The following is a 16,803-nucleotide window of genomic DNA, read 5'->3' as shown; positions in this document are numbered from 1 at the left end:
AAATCAAGTTTCTAATCTTTGCACTACTTTGGAATCTTATCAACATCTGGCTGTGTACCAGTGCAGTTTTTGTCAGACAGTACATTATAAATGACGCCATCATCTGCAACAATTTTGAGGTTACTATTTATATTGGCTGCAAGACAATGCTAAGCGACATGAACAGCAAAGGTACAAACACACTTCGCTGAGGACCCTGATGCTAATTCTACAACTTTTACTCCAATTTTGCCTCATGTAGGAGATGAAACATCTGACAGACACCAAAAAATGTTTCAAATTGTCTGTCTGTTGCTCATCACTTTTCACTGCTCATATTTTATCATGCTCACTCGTGTGAAAAACTATTTCTTAAGATATTACATAATATATTTGGCAAGATGTCCACTAAATAGGTTGCTCTTTATCCTTACTGACACGTAATATGTCTAAAGGTAGTTAACTTTCGTAGACACGGAATAGGAACACACACATTATGTGGTCGAAATTTTCCGGACACTCCCAAAACATACATTTTTCATTTTAGTTGCATTGTGCTGCTACCTACTGCCAGGTACTCCATATCAGCAATCACAGTAGTCATTAGACAACGTAGAGAGCAGAATGTGGCGCTCCGGGAACTCACAGACTTCGAACATGGTCAGATGATTGGGTGTCACTTGCGTCATTCGTTTGTACACGAGAATTCCACACACCTAAACATCCCTAGGCCCTTTGTTTCCGATGTGATAGTGAAGTGGAAACGTGAAGGGACACGTAAAGCACAAAAAGGTACAGGCCGACCTCGTCTGTTGACTGACAGGGACCGCCGACAGTAAACAGGCAACTATCCAGACCACCACACAGGAATTCCAAACTGCATCAGGATCCATTGCAAGAACTATGACAGTTAGACGTGAGGTGAAAAAACTTTGATTTCATTGTTGAGCAGTTGCTCATAAGCCAGTCATCACACTGGTAAATGTCAAACGACGCCTCGCTTGGTGTAAGGAGCGTAAACAATGGACGATTGAACAGTGGGAAAATGTTGTGTGGAGTGATGAATCACGGTATACAATGTGGCGATCCGATGGCAGGGTGTGCGTATGGCTAATGCCCGTTGAACGTCATCTGCCAGCGTGTGTAGTCCAACAGTAAAATTCGAAGGCGGTGGTGTTATGGTGTGGTCGTGGTTTTCATGGTGGGGGCTTGCTCCCCTTGTTTTTTTTACGTGACACTATCACAGCACAGGCTTACATTGATGTTTACAGCACTTTCTTGCTTCCCACTGCTGAACAATTCGGAGATGGCGATTGCATCTTTCAACACGATCGAGCACCTGTTCATAGTGGACGGCCTGTGGCGGAGTGGTTACACGACAATAACATCCCTGTAATGGACTGGCCTGCACAGAGTCCTGACCTGAAACGTATAGAACACCTTTGGGATGTTTTGGAACGCCGACTTCATACCAGGCCTCACGGACCGACGTCGATACCTGTCCTCAGTGCAGCACTCCGTGAAGAATGGGCTGCCATACCCCAAGAAACCTTCCAGCACCTGACTGAACGTATGCCTGCGAGAGTGGAAGTTGTCATCAAGGCTAACGGTGGGCCAACACCATGCTGAATTCCAGCATTACCGATGGAGAGCGCTACGAACTTGTAAGTAATTTTCAGCCAGGTGTCCGGATACTTTTGATCACATAGTGTACATCTACAGGTAGAATACGCATTCAGGAACTGGTCATGTACGTTGCAAAGTAATTAATCATGAGTGAAACACATTTTGAGGAAGTCTGTAATATTTCATATAATAAAATTAATAGTACTGAATTTAAAGCGGGAAGAACCTCTGCAAAAGATTTTCTCTGCCTCGTGATGACTGGGTGTTGTGTGATGTCCTTAGGTTAGTTAGGTTTAAGTAGTTCTAAGTTCTAGGGGACTGATGACCATAGATGTTAAGTCCCATAGTGCTCAGAGCCAATCTCTGCAATAGGAAGTAACTGACAACAAATTTTTGCACAGGTTGTAAGCGAGGAAAATTTTCGTAAACTTTTGAAATTATGTGTAACTCTTGTTGTAAGTCACTAGGTGCGCTCTTCCTCAAATACTGGACGAATAAAATCTGGGTATTCACATGTAGTAGCTTACACTCCTTTTGTACTGCACTCCCCTTTGATAGATACGTGGTTCTTACCCCCATAGCGAACTTCTCCGACAGTTAGAGAAGTGTGTACCGTGAAATCGGCCCAGTAGTTTGATAGATGTGGAGCATACATACATACATACATACATAATACATTTTTATAATATGTGTCAATACATTTTTTTGTGATCTGATTTTGATGAAATATAGCCTATACGGTGTCTCAAGCTATGGTCAAGTATCCTGCGCAAATCGCATGGTAATTCGCCTAGTAGGTTTGGAGATTAGCGTGTTCAAAGACGGAGAGAAAAGACGGTTTCACAATTCATTATTAGTATAGACAAATTCGAATTTAACGGTATATTTAGGTTTTTTTATTCAAAATATGTAAAAGAATTAATCCCAAAGTGTTCTGCCTTCTTTTGATGAACAACGTACGGATATGTAGCCTCAACAGCCATATTTGTGATAATGAGGTCTCAATGTAGAATAAATTTAGAGTTTTCTGAGCACTTTAAGAGTTTAGCTCCAATTTGAACATAGCTTGTGAACAATCTCTGATGAGCTTCAAGTACATCTGTGTCAAAATGTATTATAAATCTTCCAATTTCTCAAAAATTTTTGTCTTATATTTACATTTATAATTTTACTTGATGATCCATTCTTTAGTTTACCACACTGGACTCGCATTTGGGAGGACGACGGTGCAATCCCGCGTCCGGCCATCCTGATTTAGGTTTTCCGTGATTTCCCTAAATCGCTCCAGGAAAATGCCGGGATGGTTCCTTAGAAAGGGCACAGCCGACTTCCTTCCCCGTCCTTCCTTAATCAGATGAGACCGATGACCTCGCTGTTTGGTCTCTTCCTCCAAACAGTCCAATCCAATCTTTAATTTACTACTTCTTTATTACTGAATGTATTCGCGATATGTTTTGCAGACGGTGTTCCCATGTAGCACTGAATGTACATATAAAGTTACATAATTGTAGCACGTACTTCAGAGGATATGACGTCATAAATAATGATGTGCGTGAAAAACTGCCGCGTCGTGCATGGCGTTTAGGTTTATTACTTCTTTGCTGCTAACTCTGCTCGCTGTACATTCCGCAGACAGTATCCACATATGCCGCTGAATGTGTCTACAAAATTATATCTTTGTTCGGCACACACGGAGGGAGGGAGAGGAGGAGACTGACAGAGAAGAGGAGAGGAGGAGATGGGCAGAGGAAGAGAAGTGGCAGATAGACAGAGAAAGAAGAGGAAGAGATGAACAGACCGGGGGGGGGGGGGGGGCAGAGGAGATAGGAAGAGGAATGGGGCAGGAGGAGACTGGAATAAATACATAACTGGACAGTTCGGGGTAATCAGCTAGTCTTAAATGCACACATCAAAAAACGTTTTGCATCACCCCAGTTCCAAGAGCTCCTGAAGATAGTCGTTGACTGTGGATATTGTATCACAGACACAGTCCCTTTGACTGTTCAGACATTTCACTAACCGGCCCAAACATGTAAACAACCATGCATGTACAGCGCCTATTAGACGGAGAGGGTCCAACAGCCGATCAGTTCCAGTCATTCCACCAGGAAGGAGGTACACGGCTCGTGTTGCCTGTGGTTCAAGCATGCCTAGACGGTCAATATCGCGGTTCGATCGGGTCCGCATTGTTACTTTGTGCCAGGAAGGGCTCTCACCAAGGGAAGTGACCACCCGTTTCGGAGTGAACCAAAGCGATGTTGTTCGGACATGGAGGAGATACAGAGAGACAGGAACTGTCGATGACATGCCTCGCTCAGGCCGCCTAAGGGCTACTACTGCAGTGGATGACCGCTACCTTCGGATTATGGCTCGGAGGAACCCTGACAGCAACGCCACCACGTTGAATAAAGCTTTTCGTGCAGCCACAGGACGTCGTGTTACGACTCAAACTGTGCGCAGTAGGCTGCATGATGCGTAAAATCACTTCAGACGTCCATGACGAGATGCATCTTTGCAACCACGACAGAATGCAGCGCGGTACAGATGGGCCTAACAACATGCCGAATGGACCGCTCAGGATTGTTCTCTTCACAGATGAGTGTCACATATGCCTCGAACCCGACAATCGTCGGGGACGTGTTTGGAGGCAATCCGGTCAGGCTGAACGCCTTGAACACACGGTCCAGCGAGTGCAGCAATGTGGTTCCCTGATGTCTTGGGGTGGCATTATGTGGGGCCGAAGTACGCTACTGGTGGTCATGGAAGGTGCCGTAACGGCTGAACGATACATAAATGCCATCCTCCGACCGATAGTGCAACCATATCGGCAGCGTAATAGCGAGGCATTCGTCTTCATGGACGACAATTCGCGGCCCCATCGTGCACACCTTGTGAATAGCTTCTTCAGATAACGACATCGCTCGACTAGATTTTCCAACATGTTCTCCAGACATGAACCCTATCAAACATGCCTGGGATAGATTGAAAAGGGCTGTTTACGGACGACGAGACCCACCAACCTCTCTGAGGGATCTACGCCGAATTGCTGTTGAGGAGTCGGACAATCGGGACCACCATTGCCTTGATGAACTTGTGGATAGTATGCCACGACGAGTACAGGCATGAATCAGTGCAAGAGGACGTGCTACTGGGTATTAGATGTACCGGTGTGTACAGCAATCTGGACCACCACCACCACCACCACCACCACCACCACTGGAGGTCTCGCTGTATGGCGGAACAACATGCAATTAGTGGTTTCCAGGAGCAATAAAAAGGGCGTAAATGATGTTTATATTGATTTGTATTCCAATTTCCTGTACAGGTTCCGGAACTCTCGGAGCCGAGGTGATGGAAAACTCTTTTTAATGTGTGTACTTGTGGGTTACATGTTCCGGTGCCACACACCACCTTGCTTAGTTGTTTATGGGTTTTAAGAGAAGTGATATACACACACATTCTGATACGGGTGTACTGGAAATTTTCACTGTAATTCTAATCTTGGTAGAGAAAAATCAGTAAGTGGAAAAGGATAAAAGTAAGTGCTCTGTGGTAATCAATACGTGCTGTATGAAACTACTGTTTCTGTGACACAGAAAAAAAATGTAATAAGAAAACAACTGAAATTATAAATGCTGAACTTGAATCCCACTATAAGTGAGAGGTCAGTTTGTACAATAAAGGTAATACTGCCCTCAACCAAAAATTTCGGTTTCAACGCTACAATGCTTTCACAGGAATGGCCCTATTGCAAATGTCATGTCCCCACGTACTTCCGACGTTTCAACTGGTTTACCCATCCAGTGGTGCCGGCCTGAGTGGCCGAGCGGTTCTAGGCGCTACAGTCTGGAACCGCGCGACCGCTACGGTCGCACGTTCGAATCCTGCCTCGTACATGGATGTGTGTGATGTCCTTAGGTTAGTTAGGTTTAAGCAGTTCAAAGTTCTAGGGGACTGATGACCTCCCATAGCGCTCAGAGCCATTTGAACCAGCCAGTGGTATGGAGTCCAAAGCCTGATGTGAAATTCGTCTCATGGTGAAACTTGTAATTTTTCACTTATGTAAGTACAGAGAGGTCCAGAGAAATGTAGACACTCTTTGAATAGTTAGTATCTTCGGAACAAGATGACATATCATTGCAACTTTTCGCGGTAGCGTAGTTCATTTTTTCCCCAACACTTGTTGGCGCCTGTTTTCCAGCAGATGACAGTGCAGGAATGAATGAAGTTAGATTGTCGTTTGAGCAACGCAAGGCTGTATTGAAGTGGCACTGGAAGAGCGAAAAGATGAAGTTACAACAGTAGTGGCGTAGTGTGTACAGAACGCAGCCACCATTACGTACAACGATTTATCGTATTCGGGCTAAATTTGAAGCCGATGGTATTGTTCAGGACGTGCGTAAGGAAAGGCCTGGCCGACCAAAAACATTACAAAGTCCAGCTTCCAGCGCTGCAGTGTTGCAACATTTTACTAGGTCACCTCAAAAATCTGTGAGCCGGTCAAGCGTATGACGAATTCTGAAGGGTGCAAAGTGAAAAGTATACATTCGAAGATCGCTGCCCGCTATGAACGTGACGACCCGGATCGAAGGATAGAGTACTGCGAGTGGTTTGAAGGCATGCTTCTCAAGGATGAACGGTTTGCAAGGATGGTTATCTGGTCTGACGAGGCGCAATTCAAACTGAACGGTACTCTAGACCACCACAACTGCGTATACCGGGCTCCTCAAAATCTTCGTGTTCACGTGGACAAACATCTACCAGTATCTACATGATCACCATGCTAAATGCGTACGCCAAGTATTTCTTATTTCAAATCGCAGTGTACAGTCGCTTTCTCTGAACAATCTTGTGCACGACGTTATGGCTAGTTCTGATCGCTACACGGCAGCTTGGTTTCTATATACTCTGTCAATTTCTCCATTGAACATGAAATGTCGAAACGCCTTCATCTTCTTTTTAATAAATTTGAAAAATATGGTATAGTACACTATTGGCCATTAAAATTGCTACCCTACGACGATGACGTGCTACAGACGCGAAATTTAACCGACAGGAACAAGATGCTGTGATAAACAAATTATTAGCTTTTCAGAGCATTCACACAAGGTTGTCGCCGGTGGCGACACCTACAACGTGCTGACATGAGGAAAGTTTCCAACTGATTTCTCATGCACAAACAGCAGCTGACTGGCGTTGCCTGGTGAAACGTTGTTGTGATGCCTCGTGTAAGGAGGACAAATGCGTACCATCACGTTTCCGACTTTGATAATGGTCGGATTGTAGCCTATCGCGATTGCGGTTTATCGTATCGCAACATTGCTGCTCGCGTTGGTCGAGATCCAATGACTGTTACCAGAATATGGAATCGGTGGGTTCAGGAGGGTATAACGGAACGCCGTGCTGGATCCCAAAGGCCTCGTATCACTAGCAGTCGAGATGATAGGCATCTTATCCGCATGGCTGTAACGGATCGTGCAGCCACGTCTCGATCCCTGAGTCAACAGATGGGGACGTTTGCAAGACAACAACCATCTGCACGAACAGTTCGACGACGTTTGCAGCAGCACGGACTATCAGCTCGGAGACCATGGCTGCGCTTACCCTTGACGCTGCATCACAGACAGGAGCGCCTGCGATGGTGTACTCAACGAATCCAGGTTCTGTTTACAGCATCATCATGGTCACATCTGTGTTTGGCGACATCGCGGTGAACGCACATTGGAAGCGTGTATCCGTCATCGCCATACTGACGTATCACCCGGCGTGATGCCATGGGGTGCCATTGGTTACACGTCCCGGTCACCTCTTGTTCGCATTGACGGCACTTTGAACAGTGGACCTTACATTCCAGATGTGTCACGACCCGTGGCTCTACCCTTCATTCGATACCTGCGAAACCCTACATTTCAGTAGGATAATGCACGACCTCATGTTGCAGGTGCGGTACTGGCCTTTCTGGATACATAAAATATTCGACTGCTGCCCTGGCCAGCACATTCGCTAGACCTCTTACCAAATGAAAACGTCTGGTCAATGGTGGCCGAGCAACTGGGACGCCACAATACGCCAGTCACTACTCTTGATGAACTGTGGTATCATGTTGAAGCTGCATGGGCATCTGTACCTGTACACGCCATCCCAGCTCTGTTTAGCTGAATGCCCAGGCGTATCAAGGCCGTTATTACAGCTAGAGGTTGTTGTTCTGGGTACTGATTTCTCAGGATCTATGCACCCAAATTGCGTGAAAATGTAATCACATGTCAGTTATAGTATAATATATTTGTCCAATGAATACCCGTTTATCATCTGCATTTCTTCTTGGTGTAGCAAATTTAATGGCCAGTAGTGTAGCATCATAAAAATATCATTAAATCCATACAGTCGTGGTTGCGTAGTGGATACAGCAACTGAGTTGTATAGAGGTTGTGTGTTCGATTCCACTCCAAGTTAATATCTTTTAAACGATTATTGAAAGACCCCTTGTGTTGTAAATCTGAGAGTAAATGGAGTGTTCGGAGGAAATTAGATACCACCAGTGTTATAATGATGAACAATGCTTCGTGTATCATAGTGTTAAGTTGGAGCGTAGGCCATGAAACTGTGGAGAAAGGATGGGATTGTACATTTTCTGATGGGAAAGGGAGCGAATGTCGATCCCACTGCGATTAAGCTTCAGTTACTAAAACAGGTTGAAACTTATGCTCTAGATCAGTACATTACTGATAAAACGGCGTAGTCTGCGGGCCTCATACCACTGCAATCTGAACTAACTTGGAGCCAAGTTAAAGAATATGTCGCGACAAATAATACGACATTAAAGATAGCAGCCGTGCTTAGATTAATGCACGAAGAACTCTGAACATGGCTGCTAAGGTTCAGTGACCGTGTCAGGATTATATTAGTACAAATAAGCCCTCTGTCACAAGCATTAAGTCAAAATTGACCAGGTTTCGACGCTACTATGAGCGTCGTCTTCAGAAGTAAACTAACTGTTCTAAAACATAATAGGTGTATAAGACATTAATAAACTAAAGTGTCTACTGACTGGAAAGAGGTGCAGTACTTACAAGTCATATTCTAAAAAAAATCTAAGCCGGAAAGGCGACGTCATGAAAAGTTGTAAATAAGATAAGACGGCGAGCCGCTAAGGGCTGCTCGTACCTGAGTGAACACGGGTTGCAACAAATCCTGAAGACGGCGCTCATAGTAGCGTCGAAACCTGGTCAATTTTGACTTAATATTTGTGACCGAGGGCTTATTTATTCTAATATAATGCACGAAGCTTTGTCGTACGCTACTGCCAAGCGGTGGTGGGTTGCAGAACACCACAATATAAGAAGACAAAATGTGGCACTTGGATGGTTTCATAGTTTGTGTTTTTGATTGGCTAGCCATGAACCATGGACCTTGCCGTTGGTGGGGAGGCTTGCGTGCCTCAGCGATACAGATAGCCGTACCGTAGGTGCAACCACAAGTGGAGGGGTATCTGTTGAGAGGCCAGACAAACGTGTGGTTCCTGAAGAGGGGCAGCAGCCTTTTCAGTAGTTGCAAGGGCAACAGTCTGGATGATTGACTGATCTGGCCTTGTAACAATAACCAAAACGGCCTTGCTGTGCTGGTACTGCGAACGGCTGAAAGCAAGGGGAAACTACAGCCGTAATTTTTCCCGAGGGCATGCAGCTTTACTGTATGATTACATGATGATGGCGTCCTCTTGGGTAAAATATTCCGGAGGTAAAATAGTCCCCCATTCGGATCTCCGGGCGGGGACTACTCAAGAGGATGTCGTTATCAGGAGAAAGAAAACTGGCGTTCTACGGATCGGAGCGTGGAATGTCAGATCCCTTAATCGGGAAGGTAGGTTAGAAAATTTAAAAAGGGAAATGGATAGGTTGAAGTTAGATATAGTGGGAATTAGTGAAGTTCGGTGGCAGGAGGAACAAGACTTCTGGTCAGGTGACTACAGGGTTATAAACACAAAATCAAATAGGGGTAATGCAGGAGTAGGTTTAATAATGAATGGGAAAATAGGAATGCGGGTAAGCTACTACAAACAGCATAGTGAACGCATTATTGTGGCCAAGATAGATACGAAGCCCACACCTACTACAGTAGTACAAGTTTATATGCCAACTAGCTCTGCAGATGACGAAGAAATTGAAGAAATGTATGATGAAATAAAAGAAATTATTCAGCTTGTGAAGGGAGACGAAAATTTAATAGTCATGGGTGACTGGAATTCGAGTGTAGGAAAAGGGAGAGAAGGAAACATAGTAGGTGAATATGGATTGGGGGACAGAAATGAAAGAGGAAGCCGCCTTGTAGAATTTTGCACAGAGCACAACATAATCATAACTAACACTTGGTTTAAGAATCATGAAAGAAGGTTGTATACATGGAAGAACCCTGGAGATACTAAAAGGTATCAGATAGATTATATAATGGTAAGACAGAGATTTAGGAACCAGGTTTTAAATTGTAAGACATTTCCAGGGGCAGATGTGGACTCTGACCACAATCTATTGGTTATGACCTGTAGATTAAAACTGAAGAAACTGCAAAAAGGTGGGAATTTAAGGAGATGGGACCTGGATAAACTAAAAGAACCAGAGGTTGTACAGAGATTCAGGGAGAGCATAAGGGAGCAATTGACAGGAATGGGGGAAATAAATAGAGTAGAAGAAGAATGGGTAGCTTTGAGGGATGAAGTAGTGAAGGCAGCAGAGGATCAAGTAGGTAAAAAGACGAGGGCTAGTAGAAATCCTTGGGTAACAGAAGAAATACTGAATTTAATTGATGAAAGGAGAAAATATAAAAATGCAGTAAGTGAAACAGGCAAAAAGGAATACAAACGTCTCAAAAATGAGATCGACAGGAAGTGCAAAATGGCTAAGCAGGGATGGCTAGAGGACAAATGTAAGGATGTAGAGGCCTATCTCACTAGGGGTAAGATAGATACCGCCTACAGGAAAATTAAAGAGGCCTTTGGAGATAAGAGAACGACTTGTATGAATATCAAGAGCTCAGATGGAAACCCAGTTCTAAGCAAAGAAGGGAAAGCAGAAAGGTGGAAGGAGTATATAGAGGGTCTATACAAGGGCGATGTACTTGAGGACAATATTATGGAAATGGAAGAGGATGTAGATGAAGATGAAATGGGAGATATGATACTGCGTGAAGAGTTTGACAGAGCACTGAAAGACCTGAGTCGAAACAAGGCCCCCGGAGTAGACAATATTCCATTGGAACTACTGACGGCCGTGGGAGAGCCAGTCCTGACAAAACTCTACCATCTGGTGAGCAAGATGTATGAAACAGGCGAAATACCCTCAGACTTCAAGAAGAATATAATAATTCCAATCCCAAAGAAAGCAGGTGTTGACAGATGTGAAAATTACCGAACTATCAGCTTAATAAGTCACAGCTGCACAATACTAACACGAATTCTTTACAGACGAATGGAAAAACTAGTAGAAGCCAACCTCGGGGAAGATCAGTTTGGATTCCGTAGAAACACTGGAACACGTGAGGCAATACTGACCTTACGACTTATCTTAGAAGAAAGATTAAGGAAAGGCAAACCTACGTTTCTAGCATTTGTAGACTTAGAGAAAGCTTTTGACAATGTTGACTGGAATACTCTCTTTCAAATTCTAAAGGTGGCAGGGGTAAAATACAGGGAGCGAAAGGCTATCTACAATTTGTACAGAAACCAGATGGCAGTTATAAGAGTCGAGGGACATGAAAGGGAAGCAGTGGTTGGGAAGGGAGTAAGACAGGGTTGTAGCCTCTCCCCGATGTTGTTCAATCTGTATATTGAGCAAGCAGTAAAGGAAACAAAAGAAAAATTCGGAGTAGGTATTAAAATTCATGGAGAAGAAATAAAAACTTTGAGGTTCGCCGATGACATTGTAATTCTGTCAGAGACAGCAAAGGACTTTGAAGAGCAGTTGAATGGAATGGACAGTGTCTTGAAAGGAGGTTATAAGATGAACATCAACAAAAGCAAAACAAGGATAATGGAATGTAGTCTAATTAAGTCGGGTGATGCTGAGGGAATTAGATTAGGAAATGAGGCACTTAAAGTAGTAAAGGAGTTTTGCTATTTGGGGAGCAAAATAACTGATGATGGTCGAAGTAGAGAGGATATAAAATGTAGGCTGGCAATGGCAAAGAAAGCGTTTCTGAAGAAGAGAAATTTGTTAACATCGAGTATAGATTTAAGTGTCAGGAAGTCATTTCTGAAAGTATTCGTATGGAGTGTAGCCATGTATGGAAGTGAAACATGGACGATAAATAGTTTGGACAAGAAAAGAATAGAAGCTTTTGAAATGTGGTGCTGCAGAAGAATGCTGAGGATTAGATGGGTAGATCACATAACTAATGAGGAAGTATCGAATAGAATTGGGGAGAAGAGAAATTTGTGGCACAACTTGACCAGAAGAAGGGATCGGTTGGTAGGACATGTTCTGAGGCATCAAGGGATCACCAGTTTAGTATTGGAGGGCAGCGTGGAGGGTAAAAATCGTAGAGGGAGACCAAGAGATGAATACACTAAGCAGATTCAGAAGGATGTAGGTTGCAGTAGGTACTGGGAGATGAAAAAGCTTGCACAGGATAGAGTAGCATGGAGAGCTGCATCAAACCAGTCTCAGGACTGAAGACCACAACAACAACAACAACAGCCATAAATGTTGAAGATGGCTGTTTCACTTGTGAAGTGTGTTCTTCAGAGTCATATTCAGAGATGGAAGGAGTTCAAAGGTACTACGCAACTGAGGTAAGTAATATCTTAAATGGAATCTGTATTTCAATATACAGCAAAATCTCTGCAATAGGCTCTTAAAATACACATTGCTTTTTCAGATACACTATATTCTATTTACGCAGTTATTTTTTCACGCAGTTTTCCTAAGCTAAAATATCATTTCCTCTTGGTTCCTTAAGAAGCGTATTACTGGAGTACTATTGTATATTAATTTATTCGTTGTAAAATTTAAATGACATTTCCAGTTTTCTTATTTGCTGATGTTTGTCAATTTTATTAATTATCAGCAGGTGTAGTGTTTGGTCTAATATGCTGCCAAATGTTTTATTTTTACACTTTTGACATGAATAATGTCAGTGTTCCATCACCATAGATCATGGATACGACATTTGGTAATGACGTGGAACGTGTCAGTTTAATGTAAGTTTTCTTTACAGTTACCGCTTCATTTCTAAAAATTCATCTACTGATTAGAAGGAGATATTAAGAAATTCTTTTAATTCGTTATTAAACGCTAGTCGGCTATTTGTCAGACTTTTAATGCTATCTAGTATATGACCAAAGATTTTTTTTTTGGAACCATAATTCGCCCCTTTGTATGCCAAAGTCACATTTTATCCAGAATAGCGAAGATTATCCTTTCCTCTAGTGTTATAGCTATGCACTTTGCTATTATTTTTGAACTGGTATGGATTATTAATAATGAATTTCATAAGTGAATATATGGTGTGTATTGTGAAGGTACTGTGAATATCTCGAGTTCCTTAAATAAATCTCTGCAAGGCGTTCTTGAGTGGGCTCCAGCCATTACTCTGATTACACGTTTTTCTGCAACGAATACCTTTTCTCTTAATGGTGAATTACCCCAAAATATGGCGCTAAATGAAAGCAGTGGATGAAAGTAGGGATAGTAGACTAATTTACTGATACGTTTTTCAGCAAAATTTGCAATAACCCTAATAGCATAAGCAGCTGAATCGAAGCATTTCAGCAGGTCATCGGTGTGTTTCTTCCAAATCAAATTCTCATCGATGCACACACACACCCAGAAATTTGTAATATGAGACCAGCTGTGAAAAGCATTAAAATAAAGCAATTGGAAACAGATTAAACGAAACGTTGTTAACATTCAGTCGTGAAATGTCGACCAGAACCAAATAACTTTGTACACGAATATCTGCTGTTGTTCGCATCACTGGAGGCTTGATGAACCGGTTTCCCTGTTTCAAAACGCTGGCAAAGCGTTATGCGTTGGGTTTCTTTGCTGGGTAGTGCACGCGAACTACGTTGCTGCATAAGGCATAAGGTTTATTGTAACCGACTATACACAGATGAAGCCCCGTGGAAGAATCTGCAGCGTAATGTTTTCATCAGCATTGTTCTTACCATGAGTAGACTATAAATATAAATGTCTCAGGTACACTCCACTTTTTCATATTAAATTGAGAGAAAGAGGGAAGGGAAATTTTGTAACAGCAAATAACACCACATGAGGTGAGTAGGCATTTTTATTATATATAGTATAGGAAAATATCCTATACTGAACAGAAGCGAAGCACAAACCTGCATTCTCGTAGCAAGTGCTTTTATTAACATGTGCCGGCCGGTGTGGCCGAGCGGTTCTAGGCGCTACAGTTTGGAACCGCGCGACCGCTACGGTCGCAGGTTCGAATACTGCCTCGGCCATGGATGTATGTGATGTCCTTAGGTTATTTAGGTTTAAGTAGTTCTAAGTTCTAGGGGACTGATGACCTCAGAAGTTAATTCCCATAGTGCTCAGAGCCATTTGAACCATTTATTAACATGTCTTGATTTCAGAGAGAAAGATTCAATTTTCGTGACAGCATCACACCATCACATTCCACGTGCTTTCTTTTTTACACGGAATTCAGATGACTTTCAACCTTGCTCAGTAACTCTGTACACAGCCGGATATTACTTCTAGCTTGGAAACTATATGAGACTAAATAGTTACTTCTTAGTCTCAAGAGAACTGTCGGTTGACCTCTACAGTATTACAATACTGAAATAAAATTCTTAGCTTTGAGCAAGCATTCAAATTTTCATCATTCATACTTCAGAGGACAATTATAAACATGTAGCATACTACACAACTCTATACAAATGCGAACCATTTATATTTTTATGATATGTGGTTTTCGTAGTGAGTCACATCACTGTGTTATGGTGCACTTTTATTTTCAATGTTTTACTCATGCTTTTATCACCTGACGATAATGGTTTTGTATTTCGCGTAACATTATGGTGTGAATATTTTATGTGAGTACGTGACTTTCCATTAGGTGTGTGTTATTACTTATGCATTATTTTTTTGTTATATGGGAGCCTGATGACCGTCAGAGGACTGAAACTGGATGTATAAATGAAGTATTTTAGCAGCAGCGTAAGGCGGTAATATCACTTTTTTTCAAATGCAGTTAGTTCTATATTCACCGAAAATGTCTACTGTTATGTTCACTTTTTTTGTCGCTTTATGACTGGAGACTAGGAGTGATCCCATTCTTCCGGGTGTCCTAAATTTATAGTTTGCTGGTGCACATTTCTCTTCTGCGCAGTATGTTGTTGTTGTGGTCCTCAGACAAGAGACGGGTTTGATGCAGCTCTCTATGCTACTCTATCCTGTGCAAGCTTCTTCATCTCCCTACTGGGATAGAGTAGCAACCTACATCCTTCCGAATCTGTTTAGTGTATTCATGCCTTGGTCTTCCTCTACGATTTTTACCCTCCGCACTTCCCTCCAATACGAAATTAGTGATCCCATGATGCCTCAGAACATGTCCTATCAACCGATCCCTTGTTCTAGTGCCATAAATTTCTCTTCTCTCCAATTCTCTTCAATACCTCATTAGTTATGTGATCTACCCACCTAATATTCAGCATTCTTATGTAGCACCACATTTCGATAGCTTCTATTTTCTTCTTGTCTCAACTATTTATCTTCCATGTTTCAGTTCCAGACGTGGCTACACACTCCATAAAAACACTTCCAGAATAGACTTTCCGACGAATTTATAATCGATCTTAACAAATTTCCCTTCTTCAGAAACGCTTCCCTTGCCAATGCCAGTCTACATTTTATATCCTCTCTAGTTCAACCATCAGCAGTTATTTTGCTCCCCAAACAGCAAAACTCATCTACTAGTTTAAGTGTGTCCTTTCTTAATCTAATTCCCTCAGCTTCACCTGAGTTAATTCGACTACATTCCATTATCCTCGTCTTGCTTTTGTTGATGTTCATCTTATATCCTCCTTTTGAGACACAGTCCATTCCGTTCAACTGCTCTTCCAGGTCCTTTGCTGTCTCTGACAAAATTGCAATGTCATCGTCGAAACTCAAAGTTTTTATTTCTTCTCCATGGACTTTAATACCTACTTCGAATTTTTCTTTTGTTTCCTTTACTGCTTGCTCAACATCCAGATTGAATAACATCGGGGATAGGCTACAACCCTGCCTCACTCCCTTCCCAACCACTCCTTTCCTTTCATGCCCCTCGACTCATATATCTGCCATCTGGTTTCTGTACAAATTGTAAATAGCATTTCGCTCCCTGTATTTTATCCGTGCCACCTTCAGAATTTGAAAGAGAGTCTTCCAGTCAACATTGTGAAAAGCTTTCTGTAAGTCTAGAAATTCTAGAATCGTATGCTTGCCTTTCCTTGATCTATCTTGTAAGGAAAGTCGTAGGGTCAGTATAGCCTCACGTGTTCCAACATTTCTACGAAATCCAGACTGATCTTCCCAGAGGTCTGCTTGCACCAGTTTTTCCCTTCGTCTGTGAAGAATTCCTGTTAGTATTCTGCGGCCTGAGTTACTAAAATGATAGTTCGGTCATGTTCACACCTGTCAACACATGATTTCTTTGTCATTGGAATTATTATATTCTTCTCGAAGTTTGAGGGTATTTCGCCTGTCTCATACATCTTGCTCACCAGATGGAAGAGTTTTGTCATGGCTCGCTCTCCCAAGGCTATCAGTAGCTGTAATGAAATTTTGTCTACTCTCGGGGCCTCGTTTGGACTTAGGTCTTTCGATGCTCTGTCAAACTCTTCACGCAATATCATATTTCCCATTTCATGTTCATCTACATCCTCTTCCATTTCCATAATATTGTCCTCAAGAACATCACCTTGTATAGACCCTCTATATAGTTCTTCCACCTTTCTGCTTTCCCTTCTTTGTTTAGAACTTGTTTTCCATCTGAGCTCTTGATATTCATGCAGGTGGTTCTGTTCTCTCCAAAGGTCTCTCTGATTTTTCCTGTAGGCGGCATCTATTTTACCCCTAGTGATATATGCCTTTACGTTCTCTAGCCAGTATAAATTTCATTTACCCTTTAACATTCATTGTGGGCATCTGTGCAACAGCTTGTAGAGTTTTGTAAGCCAATGATTAACGTCTTCATCTT

This window comes from Schistocerca piceifrons, chromosome 9 (genome assembly GCF_021461385.2).
Source record: "Schistocerca piceifrons isolate TAMUIC-IGC-003096 chromosome 9, iqSchPice1.1, whole genome shotgun sequence".
NCBI lineage: Eukaryota > Metazoa > Arthropoda > Insecta > Orthoptera > Acrididae > Schistocerca > Schistocerca piceifrons.
This window is presented reverse-complemented; position numbering follows the sequence as displayed.